At 44.8% G+C, this 14,171-nt stretch overlaps 1 long non-coding RNA gene across 1 annotated transcript; it reads right to left on the bottom strand.

The window, feature by feature from the left end:
* Positions 1 to 7,405: 7,405 nt before the first annotated feature.
* On the bottom strand, positions 7,406 to 13,662 carry LOC145722800 (uncharacterized). Its single transcript, XR_014147358.1, has 2 exons — positions 9,839 to 13,662; positions 7,406 to 7,819 (listed from the first exon to the last, which is right to left on the bottom strand). It is a non-coding gene; the product is annotated as an uncharacterized LOC145722800 (long non-coding RNA).
* Between the last annotated feature and the right edge of the window lie 509 nt (positions 13,663 to 14,171).

The raw sequence follows: 14,171 nt of genomic DNA, 5'->3' as shown, positions 1-14,171 counted from the left end.
TTCAGCCTGTGGCCTTTCATTTCATCCCCCGCAGGGTAAGTCCATTACCAGCAATGGAAAACTGTGATTACAGTCACTTAGGTTAGAAGACATTTCTGCTAACGGTAATAATAGGCAATAGCCATCTATTTTATTATAACTATCATGTCAAAAAGGACTCAAGATAGCTTATATGATAGAATAGAAAATGAAAACACAGAAATCAGCATTAGAGGGGTGCCTGGGTGGCTCAGTTGGTTAAGTGTCTGCCTTTGGCTCAGGTCATGATCCCAGGGTCCTGGGATCGAGCCCCCGAGTTGGGCTCCCTGCTTGGCAGGGAGTCTGCTTCTCCCAACCCCTCTGCCCTTCCCCCTGCTTGTTCTCTCTCTCCCAGATAAATAAATAAAATCTTAAAAAAAAAAAAATCAGCGTTAGAGAAAGGAGAAAGCCTAAAAGATCAAGATCAGGACAAGTTATGGTTATGCTGTAGTTATCCAGATAGAGGTGCAAACAGCATTCTGGCAACCAAAGGGGGATGGTCATTTGCTTACTTTGTATTTGGAAAGGAAAAAGAAAGTCCATTTTTCTTTTTTTTTTTAAAGATTTTATTTATTTATTTGAGACAGAGAATGAGAGACAGAGAGCATGAGAGGGAGGAGGGTCAGAGGGAGAAGCAGACTCCCCGCCGAGCAGGGAGCCCGATGCGGGACTCGATCCGGGGACTCCAGGATCATGACCTGAGCTGAAGGCAGTCGCCCAACCAACTGAGCCACCCAGGCGCCCAAAAAAAGTCCATTTTTCAAGGAAAGATTTTTTTTTTTGACCACTCATCTTTGGTCATCTCTTCTTTTATGCATTTTTTAATTCTTTGCCATCATTGTAGTGAAGTTTCCAGAGGAAGCAGAGATAAGCACAAGGTTTAGTCTCCATTTTCAACCTGTCTGCTCTGTCCCCCAGCTAAACCCCCCACCCCCACCCCCCACCCAACAGCCTGAGCTTTGATGTGGCCTTCCCTGCCCCTCCTCCACCACCCACCTCCTGCAACCACCATGTACACCCAAACCCAGGGGCCTCTCTCTGCTCGTCGCCTGCACCTTAGCATCCCTAGAGAGGGACAATGACAGATGCCCAGGCAGACTTCAAGTTCTTTATACTCAAGTTCTGAGTCAGGGGTATCCCTGGCACACTGTGCTCTCTCCTGACTCTGCCTTTGCAGATGCCATTCCCTCTCTCTCTCTCTGAAACCCCTCCAGCCCCAGCCCTGCCTCCGGGCATATCTCCCTGGTGATTCCTACTCATCTGCAGCCTGGGACCCCTCTCCCACTCTAAGTGGTGCACACAGAACTGGTGTTCTCTGTCCCGTTCAGCCCATCACAGCCAGGATCTTACCTCGGTCTACAAACATCTGCAAAATGGGTGTGGCACCCATCCCCCTCACCAGGCTCCCCTCACCTCCCCAAAGCCACAGCAGGTGAGACGGCAGCTTGCAGTGTTGCATGAGGCAGCAAGGAGTTCTTTTCTGCCCAAGCTGGCCGAGCCCTGGAAGGGCACCAAGGCCAGAGGGATCCACTAAAATCCTAAGGGCCACACTACACCCCAGCGTAAAACCCATTCATGGCTACTCAGTGCTGCTGGGCTAAAATCCAAACACCTGCGGGGCCCACAGATGCTCCGTGGGCCCCAGTCTCTGCTCCCTGCCCTCACCTCGTTTTTCTTTAAAGGAAGCCAGAGTCCTCCCAGTTTCCTGGCTCACTGCTTGGAGAATTTTCCTTCCCTCCACCCCAGCCCTTTCACAGATTCTGTCCCAAAGCTTTCCTAATAGATTTAAGATGAATTTCTCCATTTGTCTGCATGTAATTATACAATGCATTTGATAGCAAAAAATAAAAAATAATGTATTCTCCACAACACCTAGCATATAGTAGGTTCTCCAGTGAACAAGTATTTGGTTCATAGTGGAAAGCTCAGAAAGGTAGGGGTGAAGATTGTTCTTCCGGGGGAGTGGGGTTAGAAGGAGCAAGGCATAGAGTTGATAACCACATGATACCTGGGTGCCAGAAGAAAAGCTCTTTTCACCCATTTGAGTCATTTAATTTTCTACCTTATGGGATGAAAAAACTGACCTTTACGGATGTGAAATAACTTACAAAGACCAGGATTTGACCCCAGTTCTGCTGACGGTACTGGACTTCTTAAGGTGGACCCTGGCAAGGTCTGGAAAAGAAAGAACTGTGAGTAAAGGCGTAGAGGTGGGGAAAAGTTCCAGTAGATGGACTGGACTGTCTGTGGCAGGGAGTTCAGTGAAGTCAGGAATGAGAAAGTGGACTTGGAATTGGATTAACTTGGTGATGGCTGCTTCCAGTCCTAGATCGTGTTTGGGTTTAATGAGGGAATCACAGGAAGTGAGTGATGATGCTGATTAAGTGTGGCTTCAGGGAGAAAGATTAATCTGGGAGAGGAGACAGGATGGTGTGGACCCGAGGGGGGGGGGCGGGTAGGCAGAAGCTAGGTGGGAAGCTGGAGTCTTAGGATGGTGGCGGTGGTGGGAGCCGAAGAGCATCCACTGGGTGGATGAAGAAGCGGTGCCTAGATCCGGACCCGGGACAGGAGCGACCGGAGGCTGCGTTCCTTAACTGCTGTTGTTACTTGTCCTGTAAGTGACCTGCACCTGCAGCGAGGGGTTTGGGATATACCCTCGGTCATGCCAGTGTCCACTCTCGGGTAGGACTGCCTTGCGTCTTTTCAGTCAGCGTGGAACCAGAAACGTTAGGGACTTCCCGCGGGGAAGTCGAGTCACAGGGACGCGTGATTGGGAGGGGTCGGCCTTTGCGGGGAACAGCGCGGGGTCTGCCGGGAAATCCTGCATGGTGCTCCCGCGGCAGGACGCCTCCCGGCGAAGTGCGCCTCCCGTCTGCGCGCATGCGCGCGCGAACACACGCACGCACACACGGACACGTGCGCGTGCGCACGACACATGCACACACGGACACGTGCACACATGGGCGCGCACGTGCACGCGCGCCGCGGTCGCTCGCGGGCCCGGGGGGCGGGGCGGGGCGCGGGCGGGAGCCTGCGGGCGGGCTCCGCGTTCCGGCGGGCTCCGCGTTCCGACGCACTCCGGCCCTTCCCGGCCCCCGGAGGCCGGCGGCGGCCGGAGCGCCGGGAGCGCGCGGCGCCGGACGAGAGGGCCCCGCGCTCGGCCCCCGAGCGTCGGCCGCCGCCGCGTGCGCGCCTTCGAGCTCTCCGGCGGCTTGCTGACTTAACGCGGCCGCAGCGAGCTGCCCGGGCCCGGCTGGGGGTCGGACCTCCGCCGCCGCCGGGGAGGGACGTGAGGAAGCCGGGCAGGTAACGCCCGCGGGGCCGCCTCCCCGGGGTGCTGTGCTTTCCTTTCCCAAAGGGCTTTCGCTTCGGGTTGGCCGACGACTTCGGCACCTGCCGGGGGCGCGCAACCCTCGGCCGCGCCTTTGAGCGCTGTCGGCGTCACTCTCACGCTTTCTGACGCGGGGATGCGGGATGGGACGCCGGAGTCTATTTAACACGCGGTTTTAGCGAAGAAAGTGCACTGTCTGCTCTGTTGGTTGAATCGATGTGCTTATTTTTCGGTTCCGTTCTTATGCAAAGGTTTGTGTTGAAATGGCGCTGGTGGTTTTCTGGCTTTCCTCATACGAGCTAACTTGTTCTTGCAAACCAATCAGGAGGTATTGCATTTTAATATTTTTTAACAAAGACAGAAAGAGAAATATGGACTTTGAAGTTGCTGAGGAAGAGCCTTTGCCCTAATTCCTAGTTGATGGCTCCGTATGCAGTTTTGGGAGATGGAGTCAGCGGCTGCTGATAATTTAACTTTTACATCTCATCAAAGTCCTATTTTTCTCTTCGTATCACTTTTTGCCTTTTCTTTCCCAACACATGATGCTTTTTCATATTTGGCTGTGAAAGGAAATGAAGGAGGAGGTGGAAAGGAAGGGCAATCGTAGGGTGATGAAATTTAGGAAAAGAGGTTGGAGAATCAAGACCCCAAGTCTATACCTTCTATGATTGCTTTGAAGTTTTATCTCAAAGATCATAAAACCAGTCAAATCCATTTTAAACTTGTTCTCTAGGAAATAATTAAACTGATAAAACAATGTTCACTTATAAAAAAATGACAATTTGAAATATACACAAAATTAGAATAGTACAATAAATTCCCATATACCCATTGCCCAGATTCAACAATTAGTGAAATTTTGCCACATTTGCTTTATTTGTCCCTCTTTTCTTCCTTTTATTCTTCTGACTTTAAAAATTTTAAATTTAAATTCCAGTGTAGTTAACCCACAGTGTTATATTAGTTTCAAGTGTCCAATATAGTGATTCAGCAATTTCATGCAACACCGGGTGCTCATCATGGTAAGTGCCCTCCTTAATCCCCATCACCTGTTTCCCCCATCCCCCACCCACCTCCCTTCTGGTCACCATCAGTGTGTTCTCTAGAGTTAAGAGTCTGTTTCCTTGTCAGTCTCTTTTTTACCCCTTTGCTCTTTTTTTTGTTTCTTTCTTAAATTCCACGTGAGTGAAATCATATGGTATTTGTCTTTCTCTGACTTATTTCTCTTAGCATTATACCCTCTAGTTCCATCCGTGTCATGGCAAATGGCAAGATTTCATTCTTTTTGATGCTGAGTAATATCCCATTGTATATATATACACACCACATCTTTATCCATTCATCTGTCGATGGATGCTTGGGCTGCTTCCATAATTTGGTTATTGTAGATAAGGGTGCATGTAACCCTTTGAATTAGTGAATATTTGGGGTAAATACCCAGTACTGTGATTACTGGATCATAGGGTAGTTCTATACTTAACTTTTTGAGGAACCTCCATACTGTTTTCCAGAGTGGCTGCACCAGTTTGCATTCCCACCAATAGTCTTAAGAGGGCTTCCCTTTCCCTGCATCCTCACCAACATCTGTTGTTTCCTGTGTTGTTAATTTTAGCCATTCTGACAGGTGTGAGGTGTATTTTGATTTGCATTTCCCTGATGGTGAGTGATGTTGAATATCTTTTCATGTGTCTGTTGGCCATTTGTATGTCTTCTTTGGAGAAATGTCTGTTCATTTCTTCCCATTTTTTAAATTGGATTATTTGTTTTTTGGGCGTTGAGCTGTATTTTGCTGAGATATTTTAAATGAAATTGAAACATCATGTAGTTTCATCCCTATTTCATTATGCATTTCTAAAAACCAGGGGCAATTCCCTGTGTAATCACAATGCTACTATCAGACCTAACAAAATTAACAGTAATTCTCTGGATACCCTTCAGTTTGTAGATGAAATAAACCAGAGCTACATCTTCTGTTTTGGAAAATGCAGAGAAACTAAGGTAGCCTGGCTCTGGATGTGGATCCATTCTAAGTTTAAGAGTTGAGATAGGACATTTCTTCCATGTGATGCTCACCTTTTATCCTAACTTCCAAGACCCTGGAGTAGAACTGCATTAACTGAGCCTGTTGGTTCCTTCAGAACATTGGCTTCTTGGGGGACCCGGGTAGCTTAGTCAGTTGGGCGTCAGACTCTTGGCTTCAACTTGGGTCGTGATCTTGGGGTCCTGGGATTGGGCCCCGTATCGGGCTCCATGCTCAGCACGGAGTCTGCTTGTCCCTTTCTCTCTGCCCTGCTCTCTCTCAAATAAATAAAATCTAAAATTTAAAAAAAAAAAAAATGGCTTCTGGGGAGCTAGAGATTTGAATCCTTGAGAACCATTTTCCAATATTTTTCCTCACTTTCCATCTTCTCCGATAGGCCTTTTCCTGTGGTTAACCATTTCCTTATGACTTCATAGTCTCTTTAACAATGAACTCTTTAACAATGAACATGTGGCAACCGAAATTAAAAACACATCCCATGTCCAACCCAACAGCAAATCCTATCCCTACTTCAGAATTGTTCTGGAATCAAACTATTTCCCACAGTCTGTTCTCAACACAGAACCAAGAGGGATCCTTTTCAGATATTTGTTAAATCATGTCACCCCTGCTCAGAACTGTCCAGTGGCTTCTCATCTCACTCATAGTAGAAGCCAAAGCCACAGTCCCTGGAGAAGTCTGCAAGATCCCACATAGTCCGGCTCTGTCTGACCTCTTGAATCTAACCTCTTGCTCTCCTCCTTGTTATTCTCTTTCCTCTGGCCACGGTGGCCTTCTAGTTGTATTTAAACATGCCAGGCCACTTTTTTTTTTTTTTTTTTAAGATTTTATTTATTTATTTGACAGAGAGAGACAACGGGAGAGGGAACACAAGCAGGGGAAGTGGGAGAGGGAGAAGCAGGCTTCTGGCTGAGCAGGGAGCCCGACACGGGGCTCCATCCCAGGACCCTGGGATCATGACCTGAGCCGAAGACAGACACTTAACGACTGAGCCACCCAGGCGCCCCGGAAATCTTTTGGTCTTGTTCCATCTCTTCACATCAAAGAAAGTGTTAGTGAGAAGCCCTATCAATACGCCAAATGTGGAAGGATCTTCATTCAGAGAGCTCATGTCTTTCACAGCATCAGAATTCTGAGAGAAAATTCAGAAGTTCTGTTCTTACACACCATCAGAACTCCATGACATACAATATAGACGTCTGGTTTCCAGGCCAACATGTAAGGAGCTTGGAAGTTCTCACTCCCATCTTCACAACAAGAAAAAAGCTGAACAAACTGAAAATTAACAACTCTTCTTAGATGCATCAGAGAATTGAAGTCACAGGGCAAACACCACCCTGAAAACTGGAGAGACCGACAGGTGGATACAGAGAATCGCAACTGACCAAAAGCAGAAACCCAGGTTGGAGCCAGCTACTGATAGGATTAGCTAAAGGCTAATTGACTAGTTCCCGGAGACTGCGTATGGTCTAATTTGAGAGTTAAAAAACCTGGGGGTCCAACCTTTGTGGAGCCCCATGTTTTTATAAGGTTTACCTCCAGGAGCCCTATCAGGTTCTCCCTGTGAAGATCTGAGAAAAATCCTTTCCCTGCTGGAAGTAATAATCTTGAAATATGCCCAGAGCTATTCCATTCTCCTTAACAAATGTCTGCCCTCAAAACTATTTCATTAAAGTCTACGTGGGGGAAAGGAAACTCCCAGCTCTGGCTCTCTCTTGCCTTCCTGTCTCACCTAGAAGGGAGCAGAAGTACTGAGAAGTACTTGTGAAGGTCCCAGCCCAGGGTCATAAACACTAAACAACTGAGGCCTAACCACAGATTATAGAACACGTCCCCCAGCCACCCTGACGTCGGACCTGTGTAACAATGGAGGATTACACATGAAAGAGTTGTCATGTTGCCAGGTGAACTGGGGAGACTCCAGGCCTTGGGGCCTTGACCCAGCCTGTCCCAAAGATGTCGCAGCAGGCTCTTGGTCTTCTCAGGAGAAAGAATTCAAGGGCAGACACAACACAGTGTGTGAGGGGTACAAGCAGGAAAGTTTATCCAAGCAAAAGTACACTTTCAAGTTGTGAGAGCATGGTGAGCTCAAGAGAGAGAACTGTGCGTCCTGCGGGCTGGGTTTCTATCTTTTATTGACAGTTGTTAACTAGGGGACAGAATATTTATTACTTGGGGCTGGAAGCAGGGTTTTGAGCTTTTTCTTCCTCACTTGCTCAGGGCTTTCCTGTCGTGGCGCCGCCATCTTGGGCCTGTCTGGTGGGATCCGGCCTCTCGTGGACGCTGCCAGGACAGGCCTCTGACCTTCCCACAGCCGGCCACGGGCGCCTCCTTGCAGGCCTCCAGGCATCCCATTAGAGCCTCACTGTCTACTTTCCCAGTAAGACTCAGGCTGTATTTGGGAAAGAATTTCTTGGGAAACCCAAGGACTACAGAGGAGACAAAAACAAGGACACAGGGAACTAGCCTCTGAGGCCTGTGGCTGCAGAAAACCGTAAACACAGTCTAACTCCTAGCCACACAAACATAAAACCCCACACTACAGACCTATTTACTATTTACGTCAGTTCCTTTTACCCAATACATCATGTCTGGATTTCCACAAATAATTAAAGGCATACCACAAAGCACAAAACAGGCTAAAGAGAAAGCAAACATCAATCAGAAGCAGGTTCAGATATGGCCTAGATTTTGGAATTAGCAGGAATTTAAAATATATTGAACATGTTAAGGGCTTTAAAAAGTGCACAACATACAAGAACAGATAATGTAAGCAAAAACTCTAAGTATGAATCAAAAGGAAATGCTAGAATTCAAAAGCAGTGTAAAGAAATGAAGACTATTTAGACAGGCCCGTGAGTAGACTGGACACAGCCAAGCGAAGAATTGATGAGGGAGCAGAAGACTAGCTGATACCCGGCAACCTTGCCCCACCCCCCACTCCTGGGTGGGACATGTGTGACGTTCCTCCAGGAATCTCCCAACTGTCTTCATGCTAATGCCTTGCTAGAGGGAAGAACCACCTTGACTTGACAATGGCAAGGTCTCTGGTATCTGGTAGGTCCTCTTTAGCATATGAAAGTCCTTTTGAAAACCTCCCTTTGCCTCACCTCCCCCAGCCCCACAGTATATAATCAGCCTCCCCTCCCAACCCCGGGGCAGCACTCTTCCTGCCCACGGGTCCTGACCCTGGGCTTTAATAAACCACCGTTCTGCACCAAGAATTCTCAAGAATTCTTTCCTGGTCATCGGCTTTCGACCTCACCCCACCAAACTTCACCTACATTCCAAAACTACATCAGAATCATTGAGCTTGAATATATGTTAATAGAAACTCCCCAAATTGAAAAACAAAGAGAAAAAAAAATAAAAAGAGCATAGCAGAATATCCAAGAACTGTGAGGCAATTACAAAAAAATTGTAACATGCTTAATGGGAATACCAGGAGGAGAAAGAGACAAAGTGATGTAGAAAAGACATTTGGGTTCAAAGCCGTTTCGATGGCTCAAGAAAGAATTCTTGAAACGTCTTTGGTGCAAAAAGGTGATTTTTTTTTTTTAAAGATTTTATTTATTTATCTGAGACAGAGAGAATGAGAGAGACAGAGAGCACATGAGAGGGGGGAGGGTCAGAGGGAGAAGCAGGCTCCCTGCGGAGGAAGGAGCCCGATGCGGGACTCGATCCCGGGACTCCAGGATCATGACCTGAGCCGAAGGCAGTCGCTTAACCAACTGAGCCACCCAGGCGCCCGCAAAAAGGTGATTTTATTCAAGCACAGGGACAGGACCCGTGGGCAGAAGGAGCTGTACTGGGGTCATGAGGAGTGGCCCATTAATATACTTCAAAGTTGGGAGGGGGTTAGGGATAGTAAGTCTCTAAGGAATTTTGGAAGCAAGGTTTCCAGGACCTGGGGGCGGCGGGGGGCGGCTAGCTATTGATGGGGAAAGGTCATTTATTACCGTCTAATAGAACCTTAGTCATGAGACCCTTCAGATGTATATCGGTGGGTCATCTGCTTGGGGGATGATTGCCAACAGGCATCTTGGAGGGTTTAGAGATAAAGGAAATTTCTAAAGGAATTTTTGTATGTTAAAGTAGACTTAAAGGAGCCTGGGGGTTGGTCTAGGATTGCCTTTTGCCCTTAGCAAAGTGTCAACATCAAGGCAGTTGAGTCCCTAGAGAAATGTCACTCTGCATGTTTCAAGGACTTGTCAATGGGCTCTAGGTAGTAAGGAAATTTAATAATTTTTCTTCTGCCTTTGTTTCCCACATCAAAAGGACCAGAGAAATATTTGGAGTAATAATGGCTGAGAAGTTTTCAAAATAAATGACAGAAAGTACGTAACTGGGGACATTGATCATTGCCTCAATTAATTCATTATCTCTTGATTTATTTGATTTTAAATATTTTTCTACCTTATTTCTCTCGATACATTATTTGTGTTTACTTGCTCTTCTGTTCCTTGTAGTTTCGTCTTCATATCTGAAATTATTTTTCTTTTTTTCAATTCTTTCTTGAGTTGTTAGTTCTTTTCCAAACCTATTTCTGGTTGTGATATTATAATATAATAAGAAATATGTATCTGGCCTTGTCCCAGTTCCTGAGCTCCTAAAATTAGGGACAAACTAATGTGAAAACAAAACAGTGTCATATTTATCATTTTGTGAAACACTTAAAATGTATCTGAGACTTCTCCACTGTTCAGATAAAATAGTATTAGCTACTTGAAGACCAGTTATGTGCATTTAACTTTCCTAGGCCAGTCTTACGCACCAAGACCGCCTAAGTATTATAATCACCACCTCACACATTTATTCCTCTTAGTGAGCTCTTTGGAAAGAGCTGAGGGCAATTTTTGAACAGATTATTTGACATATTCTTAATCCCAGCAATACTGTTTAGCAAAGGTATTACAGGAAAGAGGTTTGGAGGCCTTAGAAGTAAATAACACCATCCTGCTGTATACTTACTAGATAAAAGGATCCAAGTCAGGAATGGCCAGATGGAAGAGATGTGTAGGGCAAGGTATAGGGGTATAAGGTACCTCTCCTGGTAGCTTGATGTATTCACCAACCTGGAAGCTCTCTGAACCCCTTAGGTTAGGGTTTTTAATGGAAGCTTCATTACAGTGGCTCGATGGGTTAAATCACTGGCCATTAGTGATTAACTCAACCTCCAGCCCCTCTCCCATACTTGGAAGTTAGGAGTGGGGCTGAGAGTTCCAACTGTCTAATCACACGGTTGGTTTCCCTGGTAACCAGCACCCCCATCCTTAGGGGCTTTCCAAAAGTCGCCTCATTAACATAAACTCAGGGTGGTTGTAAGGGACTTTTATGAATAACAAAGGATGCTCTTTCATCTTTATCATTCTGGAGCTGTTTCCAGAGCTGGGGACAGAAACCAAATATAACAGACGATGTTTCTGTTGCCTTTATTACTTAGGAAATTACAAGGGTTTTAGGAGAGAAAAAAAAAAAAACAAGGGTTTTAGGAGTTCAGGAACTGGGACAAGGCCAGATACATATTTCTTATTATATTATAATATCACAACCAGAAATAGAGAGGTTTGGAAAAGAACTAACAACTCAAGAAAGAATTGAAAAAAAAAATTTCAGATATGAAGACGAAACTACAAGGAACAGAAGAGCAAGTAAACACAAATAATGTATCGAGAGAAATAAGGTAGAAAAATATTTAAAATCAGAAATAAATCAAGAGATAATGAATTAATTGAGGCAATGATCATCAATGGCTGACATTATTGCCATTATGTACCTCTAACAGATGTATACACCACCACCTATGAAACAGCCTTTCCGCCAAAATAGATACATAGATATAATTAAATATATCAATAAATTATATATAAATGTAAAAATATAAATATAGATATATTTGGTTAAGCCTCTTGGATCTATTGATTTATAGGAAACACAAGGGACAAAAGAAATCTGTTAAATGACACTGTGGGAATACAACCAGCAAAATCCAGTACAACAATGGGAAACACTATGACAAACAACCTAGTTAATTCACTAAAAAGTTGCAAGAAAACAAATACATAGAAGAAGACACTATAGATTAAAAAGTCTCAAGAGACATACCAACCAGTCATAATATACGGATCTTATCTGGATGCCGCTTCAGCTGAGTAGAGCGAGTTCATTAGGCTCTAACAAGACGCCTGGAGGTCAGCCAAGAGGAGGTCAGGGCCAGCTCTCAGAGTCAGAAGCCCGTCCTGGCAGCGCTCCCAAGACAGAGCCACAGAAAGCCGGATCCAGCCAGACAGGCCCAAGATGACTGACAAAGTAGGCCAGAAACCCCTGACCAAAGAAGAAAGAAAAGGCAGAAAACCCTGCTTCCAAGATATTACCCCCCCAAATAATGAATGTTCCATCGCCTTGTTAACAACTGTAAATAAAAGATAGAAACCCAAAGCCCATAGCACACAGCTCACTCTCTCAGATACGGAGAGTGTACTTTCACTTCCGGAAACTTTCTCGCTTCTCTGCTGTGTTGTCTGTTCTTGAATTTTTTCTTGTGATAAGACCAAGGGCCTTTGGTGACATCTTTGGGGTGCTCTGATCAAGGCCTCAGGGCCTGGAGTCTCCCCAGTTCACCCAGCAACAAAACAAATAATTGTAAAAATTTAAAAATTATATAAACAAGAAAATGTGAACAGGGATATTATCTGGATCCAATGAGAGAACATAGAAGCAATGTAAGTACCATGAAACACCAAACAAATACAAGGTGCTATTATTTTAGATTGAGGCAGAAAGTACCTCAGGTGAGGAAATTTGAGTCATGGGAGAAGCTAGTATTACCTTGTACTACCAGGTTTTATAGTTTTCAAGCATCACATCTCTATCTGTATGTCTGAGCAAGGTTCATTTGTTGCCGCTTCTTCTGGGTGAAGTCTACAATCATGTGGAATATTATCAGTTCCTGAAAATCAAAGATATATGGCACCACTAGGATGAAGAATGAAGTAGCCAGAAGTGAGATAGGACCAAACTGAAATAACACTGAGAGTGTCCAAAGCTGTAGGGCCAAATAAAAGACTGCCCCAGAATGCTAACTATGTGGTAAGCCTAAAGAGTCAAGATGGGAACAGGAGGAGGAGGCCCCCAAAAGGGTTGTCAGCAAGGAAAAACAGTTGAACTGATAGTCTGATGTGTTTGACCATACTGAGGTTTTCACGGATCTACCGGTGACTTGAGGAATTGGTACATAGAAAACTAAGCAGGAAAAAGGGGCAATAACTACCTTTAGGAAAAACAAAAATCTGTACAAAAAAGGAAAATTAATCATAGTGTACTGTGTGGCTCAGCTGTGAACAATATTTATGTAGTCCTAGTTATCAAAACTGATTTCACCCAGCCTTGTGATACCAGTTTATTAGAAAGGTTGGGGAGAAGATACGTATGGGAAGGTTGAGAGAGGTAAAAATGCTTATCCTCCATAGCAAAAGCCAATATATAATTACCTAAAAATGAAAAATCAAGAATAAACAGCACTGTAGAAACATTCTTCTTAGAAACATTCAGGGTAACACCAAAATAGCCGAAAGACTTAATAATAGTTCCCTTTGGACAGCAGGTCATGGACGTAGGGATAACTGTTTTTCCTTATAAACCTAATAGTACTGTTTGGCTTTTAAAAATATGCATAGATAGTATTTTGTTAAATAAAAAAAAAAAACCTATTTTTGTAAATGTTTCATGGACAATTATGGAGAGATTTATTATTATTAATTGCCTATATAATTATTCACACTACCTCCTTGCCCAACAATCTCCCAGTACACTTTTTTAAATCATTAGGAAATATTCAAGACATTCAAAATATTACAAATGTTAACATAAAGAATACACACGTAACCACCACCTAGCTGAGGAAATCAGCATTAACAGTACAAATGAAGTCCCTTCTTCCTTCTCTTCAGAAGTTATCCTGACTATACCCAAACAGCTAAACTTTCTGATTTAAAACTAGTTATCCATTCCCTCTCTTTATTTTACTAAGGTTAGTCATCTGATGTGATTTCTCAAGTATCTGCTTAAGGGTTTGCTAAAGGTTTTTTTTTTTTAAGATTTTATTTATTTGAGAGAGAGAATGAGAGAGAGAGAGCACATGAGAGGGGGGAGGGTCAGAGGGAGAAGCAGACCCCCTGCTGAGCAAGGAGCCTGAATGGGTGGCTCAGTCGTTAGGTGTCTGCCTTCAGCTCAGGTCATGACCTCAGAGTCCTGGGATCGAGTCCCGCATCGGGCTCCCTGCTCAGCGGGGGACCTGCTTCTCCCACTCCCCCTGCTTGTTTTCCCTCTCTTGCTGTCTCTCTCTCTCAAATAAATAAATAAAATCTTTTTTTTTTTAAAGATTTTATTTATTTATTTGACAGAGAGAGAGACACAGCGAGAGAAGGAACACAAGCAGTGGGAGTGGGAGGAGAAACAGGCTTCCTGCGGAGCAGGGAGCCCGATGTGGGGCTCGATCCCATGACCGTGGGATCATGACCTGAGCTGCAGGCAGACGCTTAACGACTGAGCCACCCAGGCGCCCCAATAAATAAAATCTTTAAAAATAAAAAAGCTCAACTTCACCCGGGTCTCCGCCGGCGAGAGAATGGTAGCCGCTCCCTGCTCCATACCCTACCTTGTTTTCTTTGCCTCTGTTTTAAAATGTAGGTTTTATTTATTGTTTAGGTATGGTGACATCAAGAGATGATTGCCACTGAAAAGAGCTTGTTACGCACTGTTCCTGAGGTGCACGCATGCCAT

The sequence above is a fragment of the Leptonychotes weddellii genome, chromosome 8, assembly GCF_054177405.1.
Source record: "Leptonychotes weddellii isolate Sample4059 chromosome 8, ASM5417740v2, whole genome shotgun sequence".
NCBI lineage: Eukaryota > Metazoa > Chordata > Mammalia > Carnivora > Phocidae > Leptonychotes > Leptonychotes weddellii.
This window is presented reverse-complemented; position numbering and strand designations above follow the sequence as displayed.